The sequence below is a fragment of the Setaria italica genome, chromosome V (genome assembly GCF_000263155.2).
Source record: "Setaria italica strain Yugu1 chromosome V, Setaria_italica_v2.0, whole genome shotgun sequence".
Taxonomy (NCBI): Eukaryota; Viridiplantae; Streptophyta; class Magnoliopsida; order Poales; family Poaceae; genus Setaria; species Setaria italica.
The window spans coordinates 16,418,885-16,435,514 of record NC_028454.1 but is presented as its reverse complement, the minus strand read 5'-3'; positions in this window follow the sequence as shown (position 1 = coordinate 16,435,514).

Here is a 16,630-nt window from a genome sequence, read left to right as displayed (position 1 = left end):
TCCGATCCTAGATAGAGTTTCGGTAGCACCTCCCTGTTGTTCTCCGGATACACAATCTCCCTTATAGGACATGTATTTGGAGAACAGCGGGGAGGTGGTGCCGAAATTCTGTCTCGGGTCGGAGTAGACCATGGAAACTAAACCCACCTACACATCCTCAGGTAGGATTATGACCTATCTTCACCTAATAGACAGTATAGGAACGTGTAGATGCAACGTGATTTTTTATATTACTTGCTGATATTCTAGAGGATGGAGGATCGTCAGTGGATGTACACGAGCCGCTCTAGTCAGAATTCGTGACCGATGAATGGATTAACAAGACCAATGCTTTCTTGGAACGGGCATTTGCAAGGATCAAAGGAGCAAGATCCACTTGGTGTCTGTGTAGCAAATGTGGAAATATGCGTCGGCAAACCTAGCTGGACATGGGTAAACATCTTGTTAAGCATGAATTTATGTCAGACTATACCAGGTGGATCTACCATGGTGAAACCGATCGTGGGAGAGACGAGGTTGTCAGACAACGCATCGAGGAATATGATGATGATGCCAGGGTGGGAGACATGTAGATGACTATCATGAAGCACGTAGGGAGGAGGAGCCAAAGGCTACCGCAAAGGCGTATTACGACATGTTGTCTGCGGCACAGCAACCCCTTCACGGGCATACCAAGGTTTCTCAACTGGATGCCATTGCACGTCTAATGGCCTTGAAGTCCCAGTTTAGCTTGAGTCGAGACGCCTTCGATATTATGTTGACAGTTTTTGGAAGCCTACTCCCGAAGGGTCACATCTTGCCAAAGACCATGTATGAGGCACAGAAACTCCTTTGTGCACTTAAGATGCCATACGAGCAGATACATACTTGCCCGAAGGGATGCATCTTATTTAGGAAAGAGTATGCGGAAGCAAAGTACTGTGTGAAGTGCGAATCATCTAAGTTCCTGGTGGTAGACTCTGGTGATGGTCAGAAGAAGCAGCTTGCAATCCCCGTGAAGATCCTACGGTACCTTCCCTTCATACCGAGGATCCAACGGCTTTACATGATTGAAGAATCCGCAAAACAGATAACATGACACAAAAACGGACGTTGATACAATGCTGAGAAGCTGGTACACCCATCCGATGGTGAAGCCTGGACAAGGTTTGATGTGATTTATCGTGAGAAAGCTCTAGAGGCCCGTAATGTACGTGTTGCGCTGGCAACAGATGGATTCAATCCTTATGGAATGGCGGCTGCCCCATACACCTGTTGGCCCATGTTTGTTATCCCCCTTAATCTCCCCCCTGAGTCCTCTTTCAATGATAGAACATTTTTTTGTCGTTGATAATTCCAGAACACCCGGGGAATAATATGAGTGTGTACATGGAGCCTCTGATTGATGATTGGTCCGTGCATGGGAGGAAGAGGTGCGGCGGATCCACCTCGGATTAGCCTGGGTTAAACAGGGTTGAGCCGCCTAACACGCGACACCCATGCCTAAGCCAAGTTAACACGAAGTGCTGTCGGATTTCATCCGATTAACCACTTGAACAAGACCATTTTAGCAGACTCACACGAAGGTGAGCGGTTCCAGAGAGTACAACAAGTCCACCGAGTTAACAACTTAACCATTTAGTTTGGTTATGAATAATATCAGAGTTTTACAAGGTTTTCAGAAAGACAAAAGAAATAAAACCACTAGCGGAAGCAATCGTCGGGGGTCGGATGTCCTGGTGAGGCCAGCCGGGACATCACTGATCTCTCTCCTCGCCGTCCGAGGAGGGATCCCACTCGACTGTCCAACCCGGCGGGAGCTGGGGCGGCCAAGTGCCAGCAAGAGAAGGGTCGGGGGCAGCAACTTCACCTGAAAAACAGGAGCCACAACAAGGCTGAGCTACTAAGCTCAACAAGACTTAACCGACTTTTCCACACTTCTAGACATGCAGGGCTTTTTGGCTGAGGGGTTTATTTGCCAAAAGCACTAAAATAAACCCTATTTTCAAGTTTTAGCTTCAGTTCTAAGTTCATTAACCGGTCTAGGTTTCGCAACCTATTCTAAGCAATCATAGAACCAAAACAAGGTATACATATATCAACAAATCCATGTCATCATCAGATTCCTCATTTACTCAGGGTGACATAGCGATCAAGCAATCTCAAACTGTGAGAGGCAGACGAATCGATTCGAGTTCTTTAACCATGCATGGTGAACCTAGCCTCACGACATCCGCGCACCCGGAGGTCGCTTCCTGTGTCGGCCTTCCCCATCAATCCCCTAACCCGTGTCGGGCCCATTTCCTTTGGTGCAAGGCTCCAAAGACCCGGCCTCTGCCGTTCTGTGACCACGCATGCCACCACGTGCGACATCCAGCAGGGGAAACTCCGTTCCAAGAACAATGGGGCGACCGCTCACGTCTAGGTTCAATCCGGTACTAGGCTTCCTCATCCCATACTAAGTATGAGGCTAGTACTTTCAAACACTTGATCACGAACACCACCACTGTCGGGCCTTAGCAAGTTTTCATAGACAGACGGGGCAACCATCCGACCACCAAAGAGTTACCCAGAACCCTGCCCCGTCCATCGTCCTTATAGTTGTGACAGAAGGGTAGACAACCAACTCCTACAACTCGCGAGCGATAGGGAATCACTCGACTTTTATCGCTTCCTATTTAAGCAAAGCAGCTACTCGGTCCAACAGCTAGTGTTCAGATCATGGGAACCTAAGTCATGCATCTAGGGTTTCAAACAACTCCTATACGTAAATGCACAAGCATGTTTTAAGGAAGGCATGCGCAAGTTTGGAAAACAACACAGGGTTTTCATGCAACCGGGGCTTGCCTTCGAGCAAGGAGGAAGAGAACTGCTCGACTTCGGGGGCGGCTTCGGCTTCTGGGGGCAGGAGCTCAGCTACAGCTTCGTCTTCTGGCACCGGGTACAACTCGTAGAAGCCGTCGGCGAGGCGCAGCTCTACACGAATGCAATGCAAGAGTTAGCATAGACGGTTATTTCAACAGCAACACTTGCACGTCTGAGCTCAGAAACTCGCGACAAAGAGCAGGATGGTATGGAGGTTCAAGGGAGCTAGTGGAGATCAAGAGGTAAGGGTTGGAAAGGAATTTATGATCTGGCCCTTCAACTAGAGGATGTGGTATACTGAGGATCCTCAGACGCAAGCGCTGAAGGGTTCCCAGTTTTACACATACACCCTCGGTTGAAGAAAAAGATCACAGCCGAGCCCTCGGGCGAGGCGGATAGGGGTCGGCGGAACAGATAGGGTCGGGCGAGACGGAACCGGGGTCGGGCGGATAAGAGGGGTCAGGCGAAGCGGACTGGGGTCGACAGCTTACCTTCTTCCTACAAGGAAAGCTTGGGGTCGGGAAGAAACAGACTTGGGCGGAGGGGCTAAGGCTTTGAACGGCGGCGAGGTCCGGCAGTGCTCGGGCGGCGGCGGTGCTTCTTGTGGATCACAAGTGAGCTTTTACGCAGCACGGAGGAGCAAGCGGCTGGGTGGCTTGGGGAAAACGGAGGGGAGCGGATAGGAGAGTTCCTCAGGAACTTAGGGTGTGGCGCTAGGAGCTTGAGCAAGGAGCAAGAGAAATGGCTGAGGGCAGCGATGGCGGAGGGAACTCCGGCGGGCTTGCGCATTCCCTTTTATAGCTGCTGGGACGGGGAAGGGAAGCGGCGCAGGAGCGAGAAGGGGAGCGGCGCGAAGGCCGGGGAGAAGCAATGGAGTGCTCTGCCTGGGCGGCGATTGAGCAGCGAGGGCGGTGGTGCAGGACTTCGGGGATGACGCCAGCGGTCATTGGGCTCTGGCGTCAGGGCGGCGCAGGAGCGGGTATGCCGGTGGTTGAGATTTGGCGGAGGCGGGCGTCGTCGTGCGGTAGATTTGATAGAAGCGACCGGTTTAACGGCGCTAGAATCGAGGGCGCACAGGTGAGAAGACAGGCAGCCGCAGGCGCGCGGGCGAGCGCGGAGCAACAGATTGTTGGGCGGCTTCTGACAAGGCGGGGAAAGGAGCTGTCGCTGCCGTGGTCGGAGTTGGCAAAGGAGGAATCGTCGGGTAGCGAAGACCAGGCGGCGCGACTGTGTTCGAAGTGATGGAAAAGACGGGCGACATCGGGCTCTGCGGCCGGGATCTGGCGGTGTGATGATGGGCGCGGGAGGCGAGGCGTGGCAGAACGGTTGCAGAGGGGGCTTCCGCTGCCATTGGGGAAGGGGGCGCGAGAATCCATTCGGTCGTGAGCCAGAGACAAAGCTGAGCGGCGGGCGTCGGAGAAGATGAGCCACGCGGCGGGGAGACTCTGAAGCGGCATGCAACTCGAGTGCGCCTGCCGCGGAAGATCTGGGGGAAAAAGATCTCGCGGGCCCACTGGTCAGGTAGAACGGACGTTTTGGGAAGGACTCAGAAGATCCGACGGTGGGCTGGTTTTGGCGGGGTCGGAGCCGAAGCGAAGCGGGGAGGAGTCGGGTCTCAGGGGTCGGGACCGGTTGGAAGGTTGAACACTTGGCTCGGAAAACTAGACAGTTGATCAGGGGCTAGGATTAAGATTAACTGGGAAGATTTGGGGCCGGTCGTCACAAGAGGTATGAACATACGACCGAGCTACAAGGACAAACTTCAAGATGCATGTTTTGTAGCAGTACTCCCTGCATGACTTGCCAACATATGGTATTTTCTGCGGCTGGTGTGTTCACGGGAAGTTCCCATGCCCAGTATGCAAGGCTTATTTGAAGTTCATTTGGTTGACAAAGGGTGGCAAGTATTCTTCATTTGACAAACATTGACAATTCCTCCCTCCTGACCATCCATTCAAATGAGACATTAAAAACATTACAAAAGATGTTGTAGTTAACGACCCCGCACTGCAGATGATGACCTTAGCCGCAGTTTGTGCCTTAGTTAGACGCTCTCGAGGTCAATAATCAAGAAGGTGGTTTTGTGGGATATGGCGAGCAACATGCTTGGACTCAGAAGTTGTGCTTATGGAACCTCCCCTATTTCGATCACCTTCTTCTTCCACATAACATTGATGTAATGCACACTGAAAAGAATATCGCCGAGGCAATTTTTGGTACAATCATAGACATTCCTCACAAGACAAAGGATAATGTTAAGGCTATAGTGGATCAAGCAAGGTTATGCAACAGACCAAAGCTAGACATGGACATGGCGCCTCCTAGAGCCGGCAAGCCGTGGAGAAAGCCTAAGGCCAATTTCATCCTGACAAGGGCCCAAAGGAGGGAGGTACTAGAATGGTTCCAAACATTAATGTTCCCTGATGGGTATGCAGCAAATCTGAAGAGGTTAGTGAACTTAGCTACTATGCGAATCAACGGGCTCAAAAGTCATGATTACCACATATGGCTTGAGCGCCTACTTTCGGTGATGGTTCGAGGCTATGTCCCTAAGCATGTCTGGCATGTGCTAGCGGAGTTGAGCAATTTCTTCTGCCAGCTTTGTGCCAAGGAGTTATCTCGTACCGTGGTTGCAGAAATGAAAAGAATGGCGCCTATGTTGCTCTGTAAGTTGGAGAAGATCTTTCCACCTGGCTTCTTCAACCCGATATAGCATATGATTCTGCACCTCCAGTATGAAGCACAAATGGGGGGCCTGTGCAGGGCCGTTGGTGCTATTCAATTGAGAGATGTTAAACGGTTCTTCAAACTAAATGTAAAAATAAATGCAAAATTGAAGCATCCATTGCAGAGGCATACATTCTGGAGGAGGTGTCAAACTTCACAACAAAATACTATGCTGACAACCTTCCTAGCGTGCATAATCCACCCCGTTGTTACAATGACAGCGAAGCTGAATTGAGCCTTAGCATTTTCCGAGGACAACTCAGAAGTGCAAGTGGTGCGACACAGAAGACCTTGAAACATGAAGAGTGGTGCACTATCATGATGTATGTGTTGACCAACCTATCCGAGGTGGAGCCGTACATGCTATAAGTTCTCAACAAACTTGTTCTCAAGTAGTCACTATTTTGCATCCAACTCACATGTTTCTCATTGGTATAGGGAATTCCATAGTCACTTCTAGCGTAAATCAAGGGAACCTACCCCGCACGAAGCGGAGACTCTTGTCAGAGAGGGTGCGGGAAATGGAATGCCCGATTTCATTTCTTGGTTCAAACATAAGGTACAGTCCAATTTAGCTCGTACTTAGTTTGATATTACAAGTTGCTCGTACATGCGAATAATATAACGAACCACCCTGATTGAACTTGCAGGGCCAAACCGATGCGTCTATGAATGTCGAGTTGAGACAGGTTGCTGATGGCTGTTCCTATAGGGTCAGATCGTTTACCGGTTATGATGTCAATGGATATCACTTTCACACAACAAGCCACGAGCAGAGTCGGCCCAATTGAAGAACCACAAATACCAGAGTTTTTACGCCAGGCTTTGATGGGGTCGAGTACTACAGAAGAATTGAAGAAATATACGAACTAACTTTTCATGGTTGCAATGTTCTTAATCCAGTCATATTCAAATGCCATTGGTTTGATCCATCACTCGTGAGACGGGCCCCTAATCTTAGGCTAGTCGAAATTCGGCAATCAACCGTCTTACTAGGAGACGATGTCTATATTGTGGCTCAATAGGCCATGCAAGTTTATTATTTGTCATACTCGTGCCAAACCAACGACCGTCTTAAGGGTTGGGATGTTGTGTGCAAGGTATCGCCACATGGTAAACTACATGTACCAAACAATGAAGATTACAACATTGACCCCAACACATATGATGGAGAGTTCTTCCAAGAAGATGGGCTCGAAGGGATTTTTGAGATAGACTTAACTGAAGCGATCGGAATGGAAGTAGACAATGAAAGGGTTGCTGACGAGGACGTTGGAGACGAGGTTCATAATATGAAGGAGTTAGAATTACTTCAGCGATTATAGTTAGGACAGGACATTGATGATGACATTCCTCCTTCGGAGCACGGGCATGATTTTATCGACACGCGTGATAGTGATGATGAGACTTATGATCCAACTAATCCCGATCATGATGATTATTTCTAATACACGTATGAGCCGTACTAATTTATTTATTATTTGTCATACCATGTTATTTTTGAAGTATGTTTAGTCTGTGCCGATTAGTTTACTATTTTTAATTGCAGGTGATTGAACAATGGTGGGCGGTACGAGGAAGATCGTAGCGCTTTACGAAAAATTCAAAGCTGCAGCTTTAGGATCAGCTTCAGGGTCAGACGCATCGAGGGGTCGAGGGAGGAGGCGTCGAGGCAGGGGTGGAGGCAGGGGTGAGGCACTAGTCGAGGAAACAGAGGAGGCACAGGTCTAGGGTAGAGGCAGGGGTCGAGGAAAGGGTAAAAGGGTGAGGCCCCCGTCGCCTGTACCTTCGGCCCGGTTGTCTGAGGAGGAGGAGGTACCTTCCGCGCACGCCTCTAGTGACAAGGCGGAGGTAGAGGAGGAGAAGGAGCAGGAGCAGGAGAGGGAGGAGGGGGAGGAGGCAGGGGATTCGCAGTCCAAGATCTGGTTGTGAGGTCCCTCGTCCCTCCCAAGACGACCGATACCTCTTCATAGACGCCCACTGATTCAACCCACTAGGGCAAAGTAAGTTACTTTAGATATTCTCAATAATTTTGATATGTTGAAAATTACAATAGAAACTAATAATTTATATTAATCACTTGTGCAGGAGTTCGATTAAGCTCAGTGGGGGTGGCCACAACCCCAAGGTCAACGGCATCCTTGGTCTTTTGTGCAGGCTACACTTCCCTAGCCCGGTGGTCTTCGCCGGACAGGAGGAGCTGGCCTACACGTGGGACCACTACGTCGCCGCCGCTGACGTCATTGATCGTGACCACAGGACATTCGCCAACAAGGCGGAGCGGGTGAAGGCCGAGCTGTGGATAAGTATTCCTAGCACTACATTGCTTAATACATCACCTTCACTGGACATTCTTGAAATAATAACTGTATCCATCGCGTCTATATGTAGGACTTCTATAGATGTCAGGAGGGATTCGAGGCCAGGGCAGCCTCCATCACTGAACAAGCCACCAAGAAGCTCATCAAGGACATGCACTATGAGGCGCAGGTTCAGACCATCATCGACTTCTATGCTAAATTTAGAAGGATGAAGGTCAAAAAAGAAGAGGCAAGCACAATGAACCTGACCATGGAAGAATTCTTAGCGGAAAATACAGAACGTTAATACTTACTTTTTCAAAGATTAATTACGCTTAATTTCTTTTGTTATATGTCACATACTTGATGATGTAGGTGCCTCCGTGGTGGTGCCGAGAGCATACCCGGTGCTGGGAACAAATGGTGGACGTGTGGTTGCAGCCCGGGTCGTTGGAGCACCACCTTGCTTGCCGGGAGTGGCATCTGCAGATGCTATATGCATCACACCATCAAGGCAACCTAAGTTTTGATGAATACAAGGAAAAATGGGTACGCGGATTCAATTATTTATTCTAACGCTCAATTATGCATAATTTCTAATCATTTTGCATTTTTACCGCAGACGTCGTCACATGATGGCCAGGAGTGCTCCCGGTTCAAGGCATGGGTTATGTCCAAAAAGGGCAAGGCGACGGTGGACATCGACTTCAACCCAGAGGACCCACCCGAGGCGTACAGCCATTCAAGCATCCACAGCCGTGTCACCGAGTACACATCAATGGCAAGGGAGGTTCATGGGCCAGAGTTCGATCCGAGCTCCTAAGATATTGATGCAGAAATTGTGATGAGGGTGGGAGGAGGCAAGAAGCATGACCGGTATTGGATTGGCGATAGCGTGATCGACACTGCCAGTACTCCCACTCTCTCCCAGATCTGAGCAAGGAGCATGGACTCGAGCCCCGCGATACGGGCACGGCCGACCACTTCACAGTTACAGATGGAGGCTCTGTAGGTTATTTCTGTTTGTTTCATCTTTCGTTGATTTTTACGTACCTTTTGCTTTGCAATAAGATATTGGGATGAAATATTGTAGACCCAGGTGGAAGTAGAACGGAAGCGCAACGGGAGGACCTAGAGGCGAGGATCGAGGCGGATCGACAGATAGAAAGGTAGAGGACGGAGTCAATGTTCCAGTACATGCAGAGTGTTTTTCAGAGTTTAGGTCAAACTCCACCACCTATGCCACTGAACCTATTCCCTCCACCTCCGCCTCCTGCAGCTACTCCTGTGAGTCACTTGTCAACCTTATAATTAATCTAGAATTAAACTAGAAACTACAGGCACTAGAAACTTACAATAGAAAAGTGACTAATGCAATCTCTTTAACTTTGTGCAGAATCAATAGGTGGGATCCAATGCTTTCTCGGAGCCATCATTTTGGTCGCAGTGGCCACCTACACATCCTTCTCGGTGACTTGTTTGAATGGCTAGTGTGTTAAGCATACTTGTGAATTACTTGTTTAGATTGGAACCTATATATACTTGTGAATATTATTTGTGTGCTGTGATACTTGTGATGCAATTTATATGTCTGTGATGCAATTTATATGCCTGTGATGCTTCCGTGATTGTTATTTGAGAGGGGTCCTTTATACGTAACGAATTTGTAAAATAAGGTGGGGAAGGACACTTTGTCGAGTGTTAACACTCGGCAAAGAGGCCAATTTTTGTTATTCTGGGACTACTTTGTCGAGTGTTTTTGTCACGACACTCGGTAAAGGTGCCATAAAATGCTGGCAGTAGCGGCTTCTTTGCCGAGTGCCACGCCCATAACACTCGGCAACATATAAATCTTCGCCGAGTGTCGAGAGTACGGCACTCGGCAACATGTAAATTTTCGCCGAGTGTCGAGTAGATGGCACTCGGCAACATATAAATTTTTGCCGAGTGTCAAGAGTACGACACTCAACAACATATAAATTTTTGCTAAGTGTCGAGAAGACAACACTCGGCAACATATAAATTTTTGATGAGTGTTCTTCCGTCTGACACTCGGCAACAACTCCGTTACCGTGATAGTCCGTCAACACCTTTTTGCCGAGTGTTTAGTTTTGCTGAGTGTTTTGCGACACTCGGCAAAGGCTTTGCCGAGTGCCCGATATTTGACACTCAGCAAAGATACTGTTTGCTGATGGAACATTCGCCGAGTCCTCTTCGCCGAGTGTTACACTCGGCAAACCCTTTGTCGAGTGTTTTTGGGGCTTCGCTGAGTGCCTGGGACACTCGGCAAACTTACTGTTTCCCGTAGTGCATATACTTGGATTAGAAAGGAAGGAAATTGATCTAACATTGATGCAGAGGATGGTCCCGTGTCCCTGTATGTGTGGTGGATAGGAGCGAAAGGTGGACGCAGATTTCGGCAGGTGCTCCTCCAGGCAGCCTGCGTGGAGGAATTAGAGTACCGCCTCGAGCATGCGACACCCCGCTCCCATCTCTAGTGGAGGGGGCTCTGGTCGTTCTCGAGCGCCCAAACGGGCGGTAGGCTCGGTGAGGTTCATAACGACGTCGGAGAGGGCGAACCGGTGAAGGCCGGAGAAAGGGGAGGAAACAAAGGGGGCTCCCAAGATAACTTTAAAGCCTATTAAAATCCAGTTAGGAACTACTGGGTTCAACATATTTTTTAAAGTTAAGTCAACATCCTAAAATAGTATATTCAACTTTTTTTAAAACATAGATCAATATTTTAGAAAAAAGTAATTGAGAAATATTTTCTACAACCTACTTCACGACATTTTTCTAAATCCAATTCAACATTTCAAAAATCACTATTTTTAACCATTTCTTCTTTGTTGCCGGCGGCGGCAGGGTGAGAACGTGGCAACGAGAGGGGCACCAGCAGCAGCGGGAGAAGCACCGGTGGCGCGTGCGTAGGCAACAGCAGTGGGGAGGAGCAGCGGTGTGCGCCTAGGAGGAAGCAATCATCAGCGGTGCGCGGAAGGAGTAGCACTTGCGAGCAGGACGACCAGTAGCGGTGCGAGCACAGGGGAAGAGCACGACGGCACGGTCGCAGGCGCATGCGGCGGTGGCGTGGCATGGATGCAGGCGCAGGCGGCAGTGGGAGGAGGAGCACCAGCACGAGACAAGTGGGGCGGGGCACAACGACGGCGGGGTAGGAGGAGACGGTGCGCGGTTAGGGTTGAGGGAGGTCAGCATCCAATGGTGAAGAGGTGCACGCACGGATCTCATATACCGGGAATCCTGTAAGATACGGGCTTTCGGAAGCCATATAGGATCTTCGGGAAACAACCGGAGGTAGAGTTTGCTGCTAGGGCCGCCTCGACGGCCTAAGGCCCACGAAAGTTGGGGCCCAGTCCATCCATGTGTGTGCTCTCAACGTGTGGGTCTTTCTAGTTCGGAAACATATCCGGTGCAAATCATTTATCCCGTGGAATTTTGGAAACTATGAATCAAGGTCACAAGATGCTAATCCAATGGATACGATTAGTGGTAGGATTATTTTGCAGTTAAGCCCCCCCCCACCCACCAAAATAATCCTACAACTAACCCTATCCATTGGATTAGCATCTTATGACCTTGATTCATAGTTATAGATTTCCATTTGGCACTACCACGATGGGCCGCCCTGAGCACGACACGAAGAAGCACAGCCCGGTAACGGCCCGGCCCGTGAGCCATCGTGCTAGTACCAGGCACGGCACGACGTTAGTGCCGGGCCTGGGCCACCTATTCAACCCACAGTGCCGGCACGGGCACGGCACGCTTAATGGGCCGACACTATGCTGGTCCGATAAATATTAGTCGTTGGATCTCCTAACTAAACCAGAGCCGTTAGATTCACATCGAGTCATATATAATCGTGGAAACCCTAGTTCCTCACTCCCTATTCTCTTCCCCGTCTCCCACGCGAGCACAGGCGGCGGCGGCGCGGCCCCCCGCGGGCGAGCGCAGGCGGTGGCAGCGGCGCGGCCCCCCCGTGGAAGAGCGCAGGCGGCAGCGGCGGCGCGGCCCCCCAAGGCGCGCGTAGGCGGCGGTGGCGGCGCAGCCCCCTGCGGGCGCGCGCATGCGGTTGCGGCAATGACGGAGCGGGTGGCGCGACCTCAGGCCGGCGCGGGCACGCCGGGCTACCGTGCTCGACAGCATGGCACGGCACGGCTAACCGCCCATAGGGCCGTGCCAGGGCTGAGATGTCGGCACGGCGGCACCACACGGCACGGCACGGCTAAGCCACCGTGCCGCATAGTGTCGTGCCGCGCCGTGCCCATGCCAGTGCCGTGCCATGCGGCCCGGTTGGCCATGTATATTCATAGTTTCCAAGGTTGCACGGAGTAGATGGTTTACACCAGATACGTGTTGGGATACGAGGTAGGCTACGCTAGCGCAAATCAAAATTTCTACCGCGTATAACCAGGAAGAACTGCCGTATAAGGATCACGGGATTACCACTCGACGCACTACTGGTGCGGAAGATGTAGATATGCGTCGGTGCAGTGAAGACGATCACGTAGTCGTACGTAGTCGATCAACGTAGTCGTACGTAGTCGATCACGTCCAGCAGCTCCTCAGCAGCTCGTCCACGTGCACAGCAAGATCGCCTCCGGTGCCGCGGCTCGTCGTCGGCTCGTCGTGGCTCGTCGGCGGCTCGTCGATGGCTCGTCCAAGTGCTGCAGGCGCAACACCTCCAAGGTATCCACACGTGCAGGGAGGAAGCGTCGCAAGCCGGATTGCTAGATCCGCGAGTTGCAACAGGCGAGGGCGTGGGAGGCGCGGCAGAAGTGTTTCGCCAAAAGGTGTGAAACCCTAGGGCGTCCCACCCCTCTATTTATAGGGGTTCCTGATGGGCCTCTAGATCCGAGGCCCATTAGTACTCCTAAACCTAATCCAACTCGGATCAGATCCGAATTGGGCTTCCAGCCCCTTAAGTGTGTGACCCTATGGGTTCGGATACGTATAGACATGGCCCGAGTACTCCTACTCGGCCCAATAGTCGGTAGCGGCCTCTAGCAAGACGTGCCAACTCCTATACGCATACGAAGATCATATCAGACGAACCATCACAACATAATATACATGCTATTCCCTTTGCCTCACGATATTTGGTCTAGCTTCAAGCCGACCGCTCTTTCTCGATCCTGTGATTCGGAATCCCTTTGTAGGTTAACTCTTAACCGTACGTAGCATGGCCATGCATTTTCTGATCCGATCACTCGAGGGGCCCAGAGATATCACTCTCAATCAGAGAGGGGCAAATCCCATCTTGATTGACCATGTCTCATAGCATGCTTCTTGACAAACCCGAAAGCTACCTTTATAACTACCCTATTACGGCGTAGCGTTTGATAGCCCCTAAGTAGGTCAATCCACATCTAGAAAACATGCGACAATCTCAGGTCTAAGGACAAAGCGTATATGTTGTTTAAAGAGAGAACTACTTCTCGTGTTGGGTCAGTCCTAACACATGTCTCCACATGTGTCCACATTATTAGTTCAACATCTCCATGTCCATGACTTGTGAAACATAGTCATCAACTAATACATGTGCTAGTCTAATATTCATGTGTGTCCTCACATGAACTCCGACTAGGGACAACTTTAGAATAACCATACAAGTAAAGAGTTTCACATACAATTCACATAATTTGCAAATCAATTCAAGTAGCCTTTAATGGATATTCAATGAACACAATATACAAATCATGGATACAAATGGAATATCATCATCTCTATGATTGCCTCTAGGGCATACCTCCAACAGTCTCCCACTTGCACTAGAGTCAATCTAGAAGGTACCTAATACCCATAGCTCTTACATGCGCATCATGCTTAGCCTGCGGGAGTGGTTTTGTCAACGGATCAGAAATGTTCAGATCCGTGTGTATTTTGCATATCTTGATCTCACCCCGGTTAACGAAGTCTCGAATGAGATGAAATCGCCGCATTACGTGTTTGTTCTTTTGGTGGTTCCTTGGCTCCTTTGCTTGCGCAATTGCCCCATTGTTATCACAGTAGAGATTCAATGGGCTGGACGCATTCGGGAACACACCAAGCTCAATGAGGAAATTCCTTATCCAAACACCTTCCTTCGCGGCTTCCGAAGCCGCGATGTACTCGGCTTCTGTCGTAGAATCGGCCACCGTCTCCTGCTTGGAACTCTTCCAACTAACAGCACCACCATTTAGCGTGAACACAAATCCTGATTGTGACTTTGAATCATCTCTGTCGGTTTGGAAACTAGCATCGGTGTAACCTGTTACAACGAGCTCCTCCTGACCTCCATAGACGAGGAACATATCTTTAGTCCTTCTCAAGTACTTAAGAATGTTTTTTACCGCTGTCCAGTGACTCTCACCTGGATCAGATTGGTGTCTACTTGTCATACTTAGCGCATATGAAACGTCTGGGCGAGTACTTATCATTGCATACATGATAGATCCAATAGCCGAGGCATATGGCACTCTACTCATGCGATCCCGCTCATCAGCAGTCGAAGGACACTGAGTCTTGCTGAGATGTATGCCATGTGACATAGGCAAGAACCCTTTCTTTGCCTCTTCCATGCTGAACCGCTTCAACACTTTGTCAATGTAAGTATCTTGGCTTAAACCTATAAGCCTTCTCGATCTATCTCTATAGATCTTAATACCCAGAATATATGCCGCTTCCCCTAAGTCCTTCATTGAAAAACTATTTTTCAGTGAAGTCTTTACGGACTCAAGCATAGGAATGTTATTTCCAATCAGTAATATGTCATCCACATATAAGATTAGAAATACTACAGAGCTCCCACTAACCTTCTTGTAAACACAAGACTCTTCTTCGTTCTTGGTGAAGTCAAACCCTTTGACCACTTCATCAAAACGAATGTTCCAACTCCTAGATGCTTGCTTCAATCCATAAATGGATCTCTGAAGCTTGCATACCTTTCCAGCATTTTTCGGATCGACAAAACCCTCGGGCTGTATCATATACACGTCCTCAGCTAGGTTTCCATTCAGGAAAGCTGTCTTGACATCCATCTGCCATATCTCATAATCGAAATATGCAGCTATAGCTAGAATAATCCGAATGGACTTAAGCATCACTACGGGCGAGAAGGTCTCGTCGTAGTCAACTCCTTGAACTTGTCGAAAACCTTTTGCGACAAGTCGTGCTTTATAGATGTGAACATTTCCATCCATGTCCTTTTTCTTCTTATAGATCCACTTGCACTCTATGGCCTTAACACCATCAGGCGGGTCAACCAAGTTCCAAACTTGATTGTCTCCCATGGACTCTATTTCGGATTGCATGGCACTCTGTCATTTTTCGGAGTCTGGGTCCATCATTGCTTCTGCATATGTCGCAGGCTCATCATTGTCCAACAATAATATTTCCCGCATTTCGCGGAGCCTTGCCGACCTTCGTGGTTGTGGCGGTGCTTCTCTTGCCATGGGTATCTCAACTTGTTCTGCTACAATAGCATCACTCATTGATTCTTGCCCGATTGGCTCATCTTGAACTTCTTCAAGATGCACTGTCTTTCCACTCTTTTCTCCTTTGAGAAACTCTTTCTCTAGGAAAACCCCGTTCCGAGCGACAAACACTTTGCCTTCTGATCGGTTGTAGAAATAATATCCCAAAGTTTCCTTTGGATATCCCACGAAAATGCACTTATCCGACTTGGGTGTGATCTTATCCGACTGAAGTCGCTTGACAAACACTTCACATCCCCAAATCTTTAGAAAAGACAGACTAGGAACCTTTCCAGTCCATATCTCATATGGTGTCTTAACTACGGATTTAGATGGTACCCTATTTAGTGTGAAAGCTGCTGTTTCTAGAGCGTATCCCCAAAATGACAACGGTAGGTCCGACTGGCTCATCATTGATCGAACCATGTCTAACAAAGTTCGATTACGTCGCTCGGACACACCGTTTCTCTGAGGTGTTCCAGGCGGCGTAAGTTGTGGAACAATTCCGCAACTCTTTAGATGATTGCTAAACTCGTGGCTCAAATACTCGCCTCCACGATCAGATCGTAAGGCCTTAATTTTCTTGCCACGCTGATTTTCAACTTCATTCTGAAATTCCTTGAACTTTTCAAAGGTTTCAGACTTGTGCCTCATTAAGTAGACATAGCCATATCTACTAAAATCATCAGTAAAAGTTATGAAGTATTGGAATCCTCCTCTAGCCGTCGTGCTCATTGGTCCGCATACATCACTATGTACGAGTTCCAACAAGTCTACTGCTCTCTCAGGAAATCCTGTGAAAGGCGTCTTGGTCATCTTGCCTAGCAAGCAAGCCTCACATGTCTCGTATGATTCAAAATCAAACGAAGTTAGAAGTCCATCAGAATGGAGCTTCTTCATGCGCTTTTCACTTATATGACCCAAACGACAATACCACAAGTAGGTAGGACTCAAATCATTAGGCCGAGGCCTTTTAGCACTTACATTACAGACAGGTGAACCATCAAGATTTAAAACAAATAATCCATTCACAATGGGTGCAAAAGCCATAAACATATTATTCTTAGAGATCACACAACCATTGTTTTCACTCGCAAATGAATAACCATCCTTCATCAAACATGAAGGAGATAAAATGTTTCGACTTAAACTAGGAACAAAATAACAATTATTCAACTCCATAATAAATCCTGACGGGAGGTGGAGTTGCATCGTCCCGACGGTCAAAGCAGCAACTCTTGCATTATTGCCCACGCGGAAATCAACTTCTCCTCTTTCCACGCTTCTACT